The sequence below is a fragment of the Spermophilus citellus genome (assembly GCF_964194105.1).
Source record: "Spermophilus citellus genome assembly, chromosome: 18".
In the NCBI taxonomy this organism is placed as follows: Eukaryota; Metazoa; Chordata; class Mammalia; order Rodentia; family Sciuridae; genus Spermophilus; species Spermophilus citellus.
The window spans coordinates 46,833,033-46,845,437 of record NC_138200.1 but is presented as its reverse complement, the minus strand read 5'-3'; positions in this window follow the sequence as shown (position 1 = coordinate 46,845,437).

Here is a 12,405-nt window from a genome sequence, read left to right as displayed (position 1 = left end):
GCTGCTCTGTGTGAGATACAGAACAGGCCCTTCTAGTGCTATTTCTGTTGCAGTTCTGGATGACTCCTATTTCTCAACAGCTTGCAAAATATGCCCAAGTTTGCTCAGAAAAAGTTGATGGGACTTACACTGCTGTCAACTATGAAACTTTAACACAGAGTGATTTTTTTTTCTTCCAGCTAGAGGTGCCTAACCCTCTTTAAATGTTCTTCACAGAAGCAATCAGATCCAGAATTCATATCTTTAGAAAAGCAGCCTTCCTCTTTCTCAAAGCAAGCCAGGCGCAAAAGAAGCATTCTTGAGATAGCCAGCCCGCTAAGCCATATAAAACTGGGCCATTATTACTTGTGTCCTTGTAGGTATTTTAGCCTTTAAATGGTGATACTATCATTTTAATTAAAGCTGAAGTTTTTTCAGCATTCAATTCAAAAAGAGACTGCAAGGCCCCATTCTATAATAGAAACTAAATCCTCAGTCTATAAGTAAAACAAAATGTATGCATGAATGTAGGCAGGGCTAGAAGGTTTCAAAATGGGATGGTGCAAGATCACTGGCATATAGGTTAACAAAGAGATAACCAAGAGTTATAAAAGGTATACTCAGAAAACTACTTTCATGATGTTTAAGGTGAGATATGAAAATGCTAAAAATTTGGGGCTATGGAGTAAGTTAAAATCTTAGAGCACAATTTTCTTTTTTCTTTCTTTTCTTTTCTCTTTTTTTTTTTTTTTTTGGTCCCTGTATTATATGGATAAATTGATTAGGATGACAATTTTAGGGCTGGGATTATGGCTCAGCCTTGAAGGCTCACCTAGCACATTCGAGGCCCTGGGTTCAATCCTCAGTGCCACATAAAAATAAATAAAATAAAGGTATTGTGTTCAACTACAACTAAAAAATAAATATTAAAAAAAATGACAATTTTAAAGAAAGGCTACAAAGACATTAATATCCCCAAACCACAAAATCACACAATATGGGAAAATAGTATGATTTACTGTACTTTAGTTTTATCAATTATAAAAATGCTTTTAACATATTGAGTGAGATAATTTTAGGTCTTGGGGGATTATCTAGTGTATGTGAGTAGGTTTGGTAACATCCCTGGCATTTATTCCCTGATTGTCAGTAGCACATTCTTTCAATGTGTAGCAAGTAAAAATGTCTCCAGGCATTGACAGATGTTCTAGGCATGGGGTGAGAGGGGTGGCACCAACATCACCCCTGGTTGAGAACTGCTGATAGAGATGAAATGTCCTGCCTATTGCTTGCTACAAATGTCCTGCCTTACAAAGAACATTTCATAAAAATAATAAAAAGCCAGAACTCTCCCCATCCTCAATACAACGTATGCGGGACTATCCACAAAACCATAGTAACTGCATTCTCCCTCTTTTATTCTCATTAATGTTACTTTACTTAGTGGTCCATTTTCTGGGGACATAGTCATTAATATTGATAAGAGAACAATTCTGAGATGTCTCTAATTAAGTTACAGGCAGAAGAAGAGGGAAGAAGACAAGAAGGGTTTATTTTAAGTGACATCTTTGGCTAAACCAACAAAGGAGAGAGAAAAAAAAAAAGAGGTTTCACTTTCTTGTCCTGTCTATGGAAGTTCAGCCACAGTGGTGACATCACCTCTACTTGTTAAGGCCCAAACCAATCAAGAAGTAGCCCTCACTCACCCCATGGCCTCTGTTTCTAAGACATGGGGCACTTTGTGCAGTCCTTCCTTTCTTGTCCTCAGCCGATACAGTTTCAATGATGCCTTCCTCCCTTCCTAGATTTATTATAAAATATGAAGCAGTTTTGTAACTATTATCTGGTCTTGCAGCTGGGATTTGAGGGAATTAGTCCCAGCATTTCTAACAGCTCAGTAAAACCTTTTATTTTAGAGATCTCTTGTTCATTGACTAAGTTTTATTTTAACAAGTGTATTTGACCTGATTGAAGAAAGCAACTGATATACTATCCCATGTCTCTGAAAAAAAAAAACTGTAAGATATAAATGGATCTATTATACATAAATGTCAGCCCTGGACTAGCAATAAAATCACTGCACTGATTAATTAATTCAAAACCTGATGGATGAGGCACCCTGAGTCTAAACAAGAATATTTCCCGGTCTCAGGGTCCTGCAAATTTCAGGGATGGCCTTGTCTGGGTATATGACACCAATCAAGTATAGGCAAATTCAATTAAGTACTTCTCCCCAATTCTCCCTGGAATCTTCTTTGAGCTTGAGGTGATCATAGACATTGCCTACAGAGGCTAAATATTTGACCCCAAAAATTTATTAGCAGAGCTGAGCTTGGTGGTGCACACCTGTAATTCCAGCAACTCAGGAGGCTGAGGCAGAAGGATCGAAAGTTCAAAGCCAGCCATAGCAAAAGTGAGGCATTAAGCAACTCAAGTAGACCCTGTCTCTAAATAAAATACAAAATGGGGCTGGGGATGTGTTTCAGTGGTCGAGTGCCCCTGAGTTCAATCCCAAGTACCACTCCCCCAAAATGTTAGCAGATTGACACAACACTGAATATTTACCAGCTTATAAATGAACCAGTGGTTCTAAATATAAGGAACTATGTGAGCTTTGAGGAGTCTTTGATGCTTTTGAACATATTTGTGTATGTCCATACATGAACTATTCTTATCAAAGTGTCTATAGATTTCCTTAGAGAAAGGATTTCATATTAATCTTAGAAAAGAATTTGGAATTAAAAATATAGGTCCACTTTAAAAATATATGTACTTATGTGCTGACCTTATGAAGGTATTTATCTTCTAGGAATTTTAGGTGACTTCAAAACTTCTCTCCAAATGCTTTGAAGTTATGTGAATAAATGTGTAACACCTGAAATCTCTGCGTGTTTAAGAGTAAGTCAGATGGCAGGGATAGACAAACTCTAGAAGCAGAAGAGTTGGAGGGGGAGGGAGGGAGCATGGGGTAATTAATGATGGTGGAATGTGATGATCATTACTATCCAAAGTACATGTATGAAGACACAAATTGGTGTGAATATGCTATGTATACAACAAGAGATATGAAAAACTGTGCTCTATATATGTAATAACAATGGTAATGCATTCTGCTGTCATATATAAATTTTAAAAATTACATTAAAAAAGTAAGTCAGATGGCTTAGGTTGCAATGATATGTTTCATCTTCTGAGGACCTTAGAAAAGCAATAGTTTCATCTCCACTCCAAAATATCTCTGGTTTCCCAGTCTTTTTCTGAAAATACCTCACTTTGCTATGGGTGGCCATGGAAGAGAAGTGAATCATTAGTATATCTTACTGTAATTCCTGGCAGTTTGCATATCATATTTGCTGTATGTATACTAGGTGAGATTATATTTGCTTTCTTAAATTTCAAATGTTAACACTTCACTAAAAGAAGGTTTAATTAAAGTTTTTATCCCAGACATTTTGTGACAATTGGGTATTTGTTCTCCTTAATCCATGACATTTTCACTTAGTATACTGGTTTTTTTTTTTTTAAGAGAGAGTGAGAGAGGGGGGAGAGAGAGAGAGAGAGAGAGAGAGAGAGAGAGAGAGAGAGAGAGAGAATTTTTAATATTTATTTTTTAGTTCTCGGTGGACACAACATCTTTGTTGGTATGTGGTGCTGAGGATCGAACCCGGGCCACACGCATGCCAGGCGAGCGCGCTACCACTTGAGCCACATCCCCAGCCCTAGTATACTGGTTTTGTGAAAGATATGACTTGGTTTTTCAGTGTTTATATAATACATTTCAAATTCTAGTACTGTTTCATTACTAAATTAGCCCAAGTTTTATTAATTAATTTTTAGTACAGAAGTATTCTCTTTTTAAACATATGGAATTCCTATGATCTTATGTAATCTGCAGTGTATTTCAGTCGAGGTAAAAATGGGATGTCTCAAGAAAATCAGAGTTGGCAGAATGAAGATCATTTAGAAAAAAATCAACAGTGGACAAAAATAAAACCCTCATTCACACTTTATAGTATCTCTGGTTGTAGGTATGGTGTTTTCATTTTGGAGGTGATCAAACTAAAGTTCAGAGGAACAACCAGTGGTAAGTTCTGAACATAGAAGCTGAACTCAAGTCAGTGTGTCACCAAAGCACATGCTTTTCCCTAAAATAATTCAAAAGAAAGGACAAAGGAATAAAATGTTCTTATTGGGGAAAGAAAGGTCAGGAACCACAGGACCATCTGGCTGTCATCCTCCCAACCCATGGAGTTTATTAAATAATCATTGACTACCAATTTATTATTAATCAAAGGCATATATAAACCACAACTCATAACCATTTTTGTTTACAGGATAAAGTCAAAGTTAGGGTAAGTCCACACATACTAACAAAATAGGAGGATGCTTCAATCGGGGCAAGAATTTTCCTAGTTATTTCTATTACTTTTAATATGTTTTTAGAGTTTAATTTTAAAAGCAGACTAATGAACCTCACAGTTACATTTGTGGACTTTTTAGGAATTCAGGAACTTAAACTGAAACTAATGGTTGGTTGAGTCTCTACATTTGAGTTAATGGACCTTCATTTTCATTACATTTTTCTGGAGCTTTAAAATTTATTTACTACAGCAAGGAAGAGAATACTAGTATCTTATCATATACCATAAAACATTCTCATATATATTAAAGAATTAAATATCAAATGAAAAATTTCTCTGGCTATCATATTACATACCTGTGATCCCAGCAATTCAGGAGGCTGAGGCCCCTGATCTGAAGTTTGAGGTCAGCCTGGGCAATTTAAGGATGCCCTCAGCAATTTAGTGAGACCGTATCTCAAAAAAATAAATTTAATTTAATTTAAAAAGGACTGGGGATGTGGCTGGGTGGCAAAGTGTCCCCAGGTTTGAACTCTACTACAAAAGGAAGAGAAAGAGAGAAAAATAAAGATGGACCAACAGGGCTGTTCTTTCATATAGTAATAATCCTATTAATGACAGATAGAAAATCATTATCAATGTACTTTCTACAAGAGCAGCATTAGTCCATCTTGCTTCTATCCTCAGAACCTTCTATCTATATCCCATTATCATGTGGAGTTTAATGCATGGAAAGGCCACATCTAGGTCAAAGTCAGTCTCTATATGTAGTTTCTGACCACTAGCTTCATGTTCTCTTCAACTGATAGGTAATAAGGGGATAGAACCCCAGCCTTAAATTCCTGGAGGAGAAGGAGAAGTTATTCGCCTTTGAACAAGTGTCATTTTGTACTAAGTTTTTAGGATGAACTAGTGAAACTCAGATGAGCGAAGTACAGATTATCCGCTCGCTTTATTTTTTAATCCTAGGTTCACTCACTTCTATTTATTCATCTCTGTGTCCTCAAGCATCAACAGCTCCAGGCATTTTACAGCAGTTCAATAAGTTGTAGTCACTTCCCTTATGGAAGGAGAGAGATCGACAAGAAAATCAATGAGTATAATGCAAAATATTAAGTTCTTTGATGGAAGAAGTACAACCCACGAGAAGAACCTAATAAAGTCTCAAGAGGAGTCATGGAAGTTTCTACAGGAAAACCTACTGGGAAACAATTTGTCATGAACCTCATATGCTCCTATCCATCTTTCTGAATATGTCAGAATTCGGAGGTTCTAATGCTTGTTTTGTTCAGGACACTTTTTAGTGTTTTTTTTTTTTTTTTGTAAATGCATTTGGAGATTCTAAAAATGATAAACATAGTTGAGAAATGTACTACAGGATCCCTGGCCCTGGTCTTTCTCTGTACTAATAACATGCTTTACTAATGAGGCATTATAAAAAAACATAGTGAAAGAGAGAGAAAAAAATGTAAAGATAGAGTGAGTAATACTTCTCTGAATATAGATTTTGAAACCCTGTTGATATTTTTGCACACCATGAATGATAATTTTATAAAAAAATTAATTAGGCTTGATAAAAACCCTAAAACTAAAACTATAAAAATAAATAAATAAAATCACGTAGCAGATGAATAACAACCTCATTGAAGTGGGGAATAGAAACTAACTTTTGAACATAATATTTATAGAAAAGTAAACAAATATTAAACTTATGTTTGCTTTTCACAGTGGTATGGCTTACCAATTCTGGCACTATTTCTATATATTTTAAACAAAGCAAATTAGTACATATACTATAAATATCTGCAGCTTACTCTCAAATGGTTCATAATAAAAGTTATAATTGTGCATATGTGAATTTTATAAGGCAAATACAAATTTAAAGTATGAGTTTTACTGGTTGATAAGAAGATAAAAGACTCCCTTCTTCCTTTTACTAGAAAATGTACTTTAGTAAACTTGTAAGTTCTTTATCACTCTCTTTGAAACATATGTAATTCTTTTAGGAAGCTACTAGATGTGTTGCCAGTGCGATGACCCAGGAATGTCTTCCTCCAAGGCCTGGGAGCCACTTCTGAAATGTCAGCCCCAAGGAGAGCGTCCTTATCTCCTGTGTTCCACGATGGAGCAGGAGTCTATCAGTGGCTCCTCTCTGCAAGTTGCAAAACTCTCTACTCTAGGGATAAAAGAGTTTATTCTTGATTTAAGTAAAGCCAATCAGCTAACACAAAAAGTCACCCAATTTGCCAAATGAATCTAGGATTTACCTATATGTGACAAATAACACTGTTTAGTTATTTTACATGAGATGTAGGTATTATTTTTCTTGATAATAAGTACTTAATGGATAGTTTCTGAATGATGATGATCAAGTGTAAACTTCTTTTCATTCTAGGCACTATAAATTGCCTCTAATGTGCATCACATTCTGACTTACTGCTTATTCAGCAACAGTCTTTTTTTTCTCTTTAAAACACAAAAACCTGTGCTAAATGTTCCTTTCTGTGGGGAATTCCACCACATTTGCAGGCTCTACCAAGTCCTTCATCTCAATATGGAGAAGTTGGAGTTTGAGTAATTAACATGAATATATAGTCATTATAAGGATTGTTCTAGTGGACAAAACATGATTGCATCAATTGGTATTATGAATACATTTGTTAATGAAGGGTTGTCAGATAGAAGGTATAAATGAATGAGGTGAAACTTCTCTTAATAAAGCAGGAATGATGAAAGAGAATGAGAAAATAGGCTTGTTAGCCTATTTCATATCCTTAGAAGGTTCTGGATGTCCGTAACTAGACCATCAGTCAATGGGATAGACCTAATAGGGTCTGAGATCTGAGATGCAGTGCAAGACGAATCAAGCCTGATCGGTTATGTGAAACAAGAGGTGCCAAATAACCAAGCAGTTATACCACTATAAGTCATATCTCATAAATTTCAAATGTTAAGTTTAGGTTCAGTCTTATGCATTATTTCATGCAGTTTGCATATAAAGGTATCTCACAGAAGAGAAAACATAGGAAAGTTAAGTAACTAAACAAAATTCTGAATGTTTAGTATTTGCCTGCTACACAAGTAATATAATTTTCAATATATACCTCATTGTTATAATGGAGATGATGATGATGATGATGATGATGATGATAAAGATGATGATGATATATTCAGAAACTATCTATTAAATACTTATTATCAAGAAAAATAATACCTGGATCTCAAGTAAAATAACTAGACAGTGTTATTTGTCACATATAGGCAATCCTGGATTCATTTGGTAAATTGAGTGACTTTTTATGTTAGTTGATTGGCTTTACTTAAATCAAAGATGATTACCTATGTAATGAACTAAGCTAAATATCACTAAATCTTTCTAATTCCCATAATATGGTGATTACATAAAAGCCTTATGCTCTAGACGAAGGAAACTCAGAAATCTTTAAGTATTATACACAAATGCACAGTGAATCTGGACTTTGAATTCTGATCTGCCCTCTCCCAAAGACTATGTCTTAAAGAATTTTTCTCATTACTGGAGATTGATCACAGGGGCATGTTACCACCGAGCTAAAACCTCCAGCCCCTTTTATTTTGTGATATGATCTTGCTAAGGTCCTGCGTTGGCCTCCCAAGTAGTTGTCCTTAATGACATTTCCTATGTCTATATTTAATTCTATTGCCATTCTAATTTTTTCTTTAAAGCAGGGATTGAACCCAGGTATACTTAACCACTTAGCCACATCTCCAGCTCCTTTTTATATTATGAAGCCACAATTCAATCACTAAATGGCTGGGGCTGGTTTCAAATTTGAGATCCTCCTGCCTCAGCCTCCTGAGCCACTGAGATTACAGGTGTGCACTACTGTGCTCAGCAAGTATTCTATGCAGTCTGGGCAGCAGGTTTTGGTTTTTTTTTTTTTTTTATTTGTTTGTTTTTTTCCAAGCAGTGAAGCAAGATATATTCAGAATATTTGGTTTCTATCCATTAGTGCCATTTCTTTAAAGCAGAATTTTTGCCCTTTAAAGAGGATTACCATTCTTTCTGGTATCTCATGAATATCTGTGAAAGGCACTAATAGGACAATCCTTCATTCTGGGGAAAATGGAGTGAAAATGTGGCTTTAGGGCTCAAAGTACTTTCAAATGAATGAAGCTTAAAGACGTGTTTAGATGAAGAAGCTGAGAATAAACAGTTCCTTTTCTTATTCTCAGAACGTAAAATTTAATAGATAGCTGATATACACCAGTCTCTGACAAAGTCTCATATACATTTTGTTTCACTTAATATTTTTAACAACTACCTCCAACTGGGATATTTGGACATTATAACAATTATTTTAAACATAAATCCAGTATTATGCTGTTACTAGTTTGAAGGCAGAATCTTCCTCAGTAATGCACAGACACACAGAGGGAGACACAGACACAGGCTTCAGCATGCAGAAGGATACAGTGTGCTTATTTATTACATAGGTTCAAGATATGTGGGAGGGAAGGGGGATAGGGTTGTCTCTCTACTATTTAATTCTTATCTTTGAAAAGATTCAAAGGCGGTATACTCAACATAGGTAACTTGAAGAGAATATTTCTAAAAGGTTATTTTTGCTATTTGTTACAAATACCACTCAGAGTTAAAAGATGGCATGTTACTTTAGGACTTTTAAGTGGGAAGATACCATCTCCTCTAAACTTGAAGGGAGTAAATGTCAGAACACTGAGGAAAACAGATAGAGAGGACTTACTCCAGAGGCTAAGGCCCAAACTAGAAGGAAACTGGCAGATAAAGGAAGTAGATCCGGGAAAGCTCCTGAAGACAAATTGCTCAACACTTCTGTCCCATTATCCTTTCATTTGTTATGGATTTCCTTTCCACGTCCCCATTGGTCTAACTCAACCGCAATCAAAAACAGGGGAAGTCCCTTGATGCACCGGGATTCACTTTGGCCTCCTGCAGCTGACTCCAGTGCAGAGTGAGCTGAAGGCTTAATGGAAAAGGTCCAGTGTACAGAGGAAGGCATTTAAATACACAGAACTTAATGTTCCTCCCATGCATGCAGGCAGGCGGCACTTTCTCCCTTCCCTCTCGTCTCCATGTAAATTTCAGGGGTACTTATAGCAAGCTGGAATAAAAAAAAGTAAAACACAAATGTGTTGTTCTCCTCATTGAGTTGCCATCTTTTCATGCCAAGATCGTGACTGATGGATTCCAATTCATTGTAACCAATTCAAAGGCCAAAATCCTTCATGGTGAAGCCACAATTCAATGATTGTTAGTGTAAATTGGTCCTTTTGATTTCCTGTTCCTTCTGCAGCTAGCCCAGTGCCAGTATACATATATAAATAAATATTGAATGAATCGTGAATGAATGAGTGAATACCTATATGAGGGAATGAATAGGTGGATAAATTAATGAATGAAAAAATTGGGATCATTCATTTATCCACTCAACTTCCAAAGGCAAAGACATTGCTCTGCTGATTTTTATTTCACTTAATTCATTAATTAATTGATTTGTTTGGTTTTGGTACCAGGGTTTGAACCCAGAGACACTAAACTACTGAGGCACATCCCCAGTCCTGTATTATATTTTATTTAGAAACATGAGTTGCTGATGGCCTTGCTAAGTTGGTGAGGCTAGCTTTGAACTCACAATCCTTCTTGCCTCAGCTTCCCAAGCTTCTGGGATTATAGGCATGCACCATTGCAGCTGGATTTTGCTGTATTTATTATGATTTACAAACTTAATAACTTTCAAAGGATATAGATCTTAGAAACTGAGTGTTCTTGTCTGTGTATTTTTTCACTCCTTTCCATTTTACAATTAAATGACACATTCTTTTCCCTGAGATTTGTGAACAATTTGCTGTATTTTCTTTAGGTACTTATTTTTACAGATAAAAATCTTTTTTTTATGTAATTAAACAAAGATTGGCTTCAGTTAATGCCATCAACTTCCAATCATATAAGAACAATTCTATCTTTCTTGAAATTAACATATTCTAGCATGTGAAATTTGATGTGTATGACAAATTATTTGCCATCATTAATATTATTATTGTCAGGGACGTGAATATGATTTTAGTATTGCCTATAAGTCAAATTGAGACATAAAGTTATAACACTCCATTAGGAAGAAAAGTTTCTAATATGTAGATTTAAATGGAAAGGTAACTTTTTCTGATGCATTATTATTTTACTGGAATAAACCACTACTCTAAGAAAACTACTGTGACTCTCTGTAATAGTGATTAAAGTAGGGAAAATATGGATTTTTTCCTCTGCATTTGGATACTTATAGCCATATGACTTAACATCCCTCACCAAAATTTCTCTGGCATAAAATGGGAATAGCAAGAAGGTCTGGGGTTATGGCTCAGAGGAAGAGCACTTGCCTAGCAGGTGTAAGGCACTGGGTTCAATCCTCAGCACTGCATAAAAACAAAATAAAGGTATTTTGCCTTTACCTTTACCACCTGCAACTAAAAAATAAATCTTTAAAGAAATGGGAAAAGAAACAGCTGCACTTAAGTAGTTGCTGTAAAGATTAAATGAATTAAGTTACGTTTAGCAGGTGTTGAGAAGTTTCCTAGTCATAATCACTATATCATTGTTATTATTTGAACTGTTCTCAATCTGTTAAATTCACTGCATTTAGTGTCTATCATCAAATTTTCACTTTGGTTAGCATTTGGAATCTACAATTTTAGGTTTTTTTTTTCATGAAAATGTTTAAAATATCTATACTGTATGACCTCAGAGATATACAGAAGAGAGTATTCCACAGAAAAAGGTCAGGATCTTTTACTCTCAAAGAAAAGATCTGGTATGAGCATTACACATAGTAAGCTTTGTACGAAAGGCAGTGCTTGGGTCATGGGAAGCATATAATATTTCAAACAATTAGAAAATACATTCATAATTCATTGGTTATTTCATCAAATTTCACTTTATAATAATTGATATCTGCTGCATAATGTTACTTTTGCAATTTCTACTTTTATTATTATGAAGGTTACATTAACAGAGGAAGAACCTGATGCTCAAACACATTTGGGGACTTATACCTTACTACATATTTGGTAAGTGAAATCAGGCAATAAGCCCAGAGAGTATAATGTAACAAACTTCTTTCCAAGACATAACCTTATACCAGTTTCTCCTTTATGAGTTCTACACAAAATGCAAACGACTTTACTTGTCAAAATGTATACATATACTTAGTTTTTATAGGCAATATAGTGCATTATTGTTTAGTGTACCATATTTTGTTTAAGTGGTTGAATACTTGAGAACATTATACATGTTAATCAATAGATAAAAATTACAAACAACACCATAATAAATATTCTTAAACATTGCTGTCAGAGATATATAAAGATGTCTAAGATGAATTTGCATTTGTAGAATGACTAACACAAAGTCTCTACGTACTTAAAATTTGATAGATAAGTGCCAAATGCCTTCTGAAAAGCTTTAATAAAGATATATTATTGGCAATAATATATTAGAATTTATATTCAGCTTAAATGCTTTAGTGCTGAGCATTGCATGTTGATTTCCCACTTAGCATGTCCCTTGGTATAATTTGTATTTGTAGTTTTCTAGAAAAAAAATCCCATCGAAATACTGATTTCATACTTTAATCAATAAGTGACTCTTCATAGTACGAAGAACTGCCTTGCATTTTTTATTTTATTATTTTTTTCCTATAAAACTTTGAAACTGTTTCTTAGGCAGAAAATCCCAGAGATTGTCCATTGACCTGTTTGGCTAATGGTCTGTGATTTTTCTCACTAGAAGAGCAAGAAGCAAGAAAATATCACTTAAACACCCCTTATCAAATAAAATAGCATAAAAATGGGAACAAATGAACTTTTCTTTCAGACAGATACAAGCTGTCCGCCCAGAATATGACCTTTTCTCTGAACTTATTTCTCGTGCTATCCCAGAGGGTGACACACGAAAGAGTAAAGATTCTGTATAAGAGTGGTGGGGATTGGGGGTTGCATTCACATCTGAGCCACAAGGACACCAGAAGCCCTTTTACAACCAGAAAATACC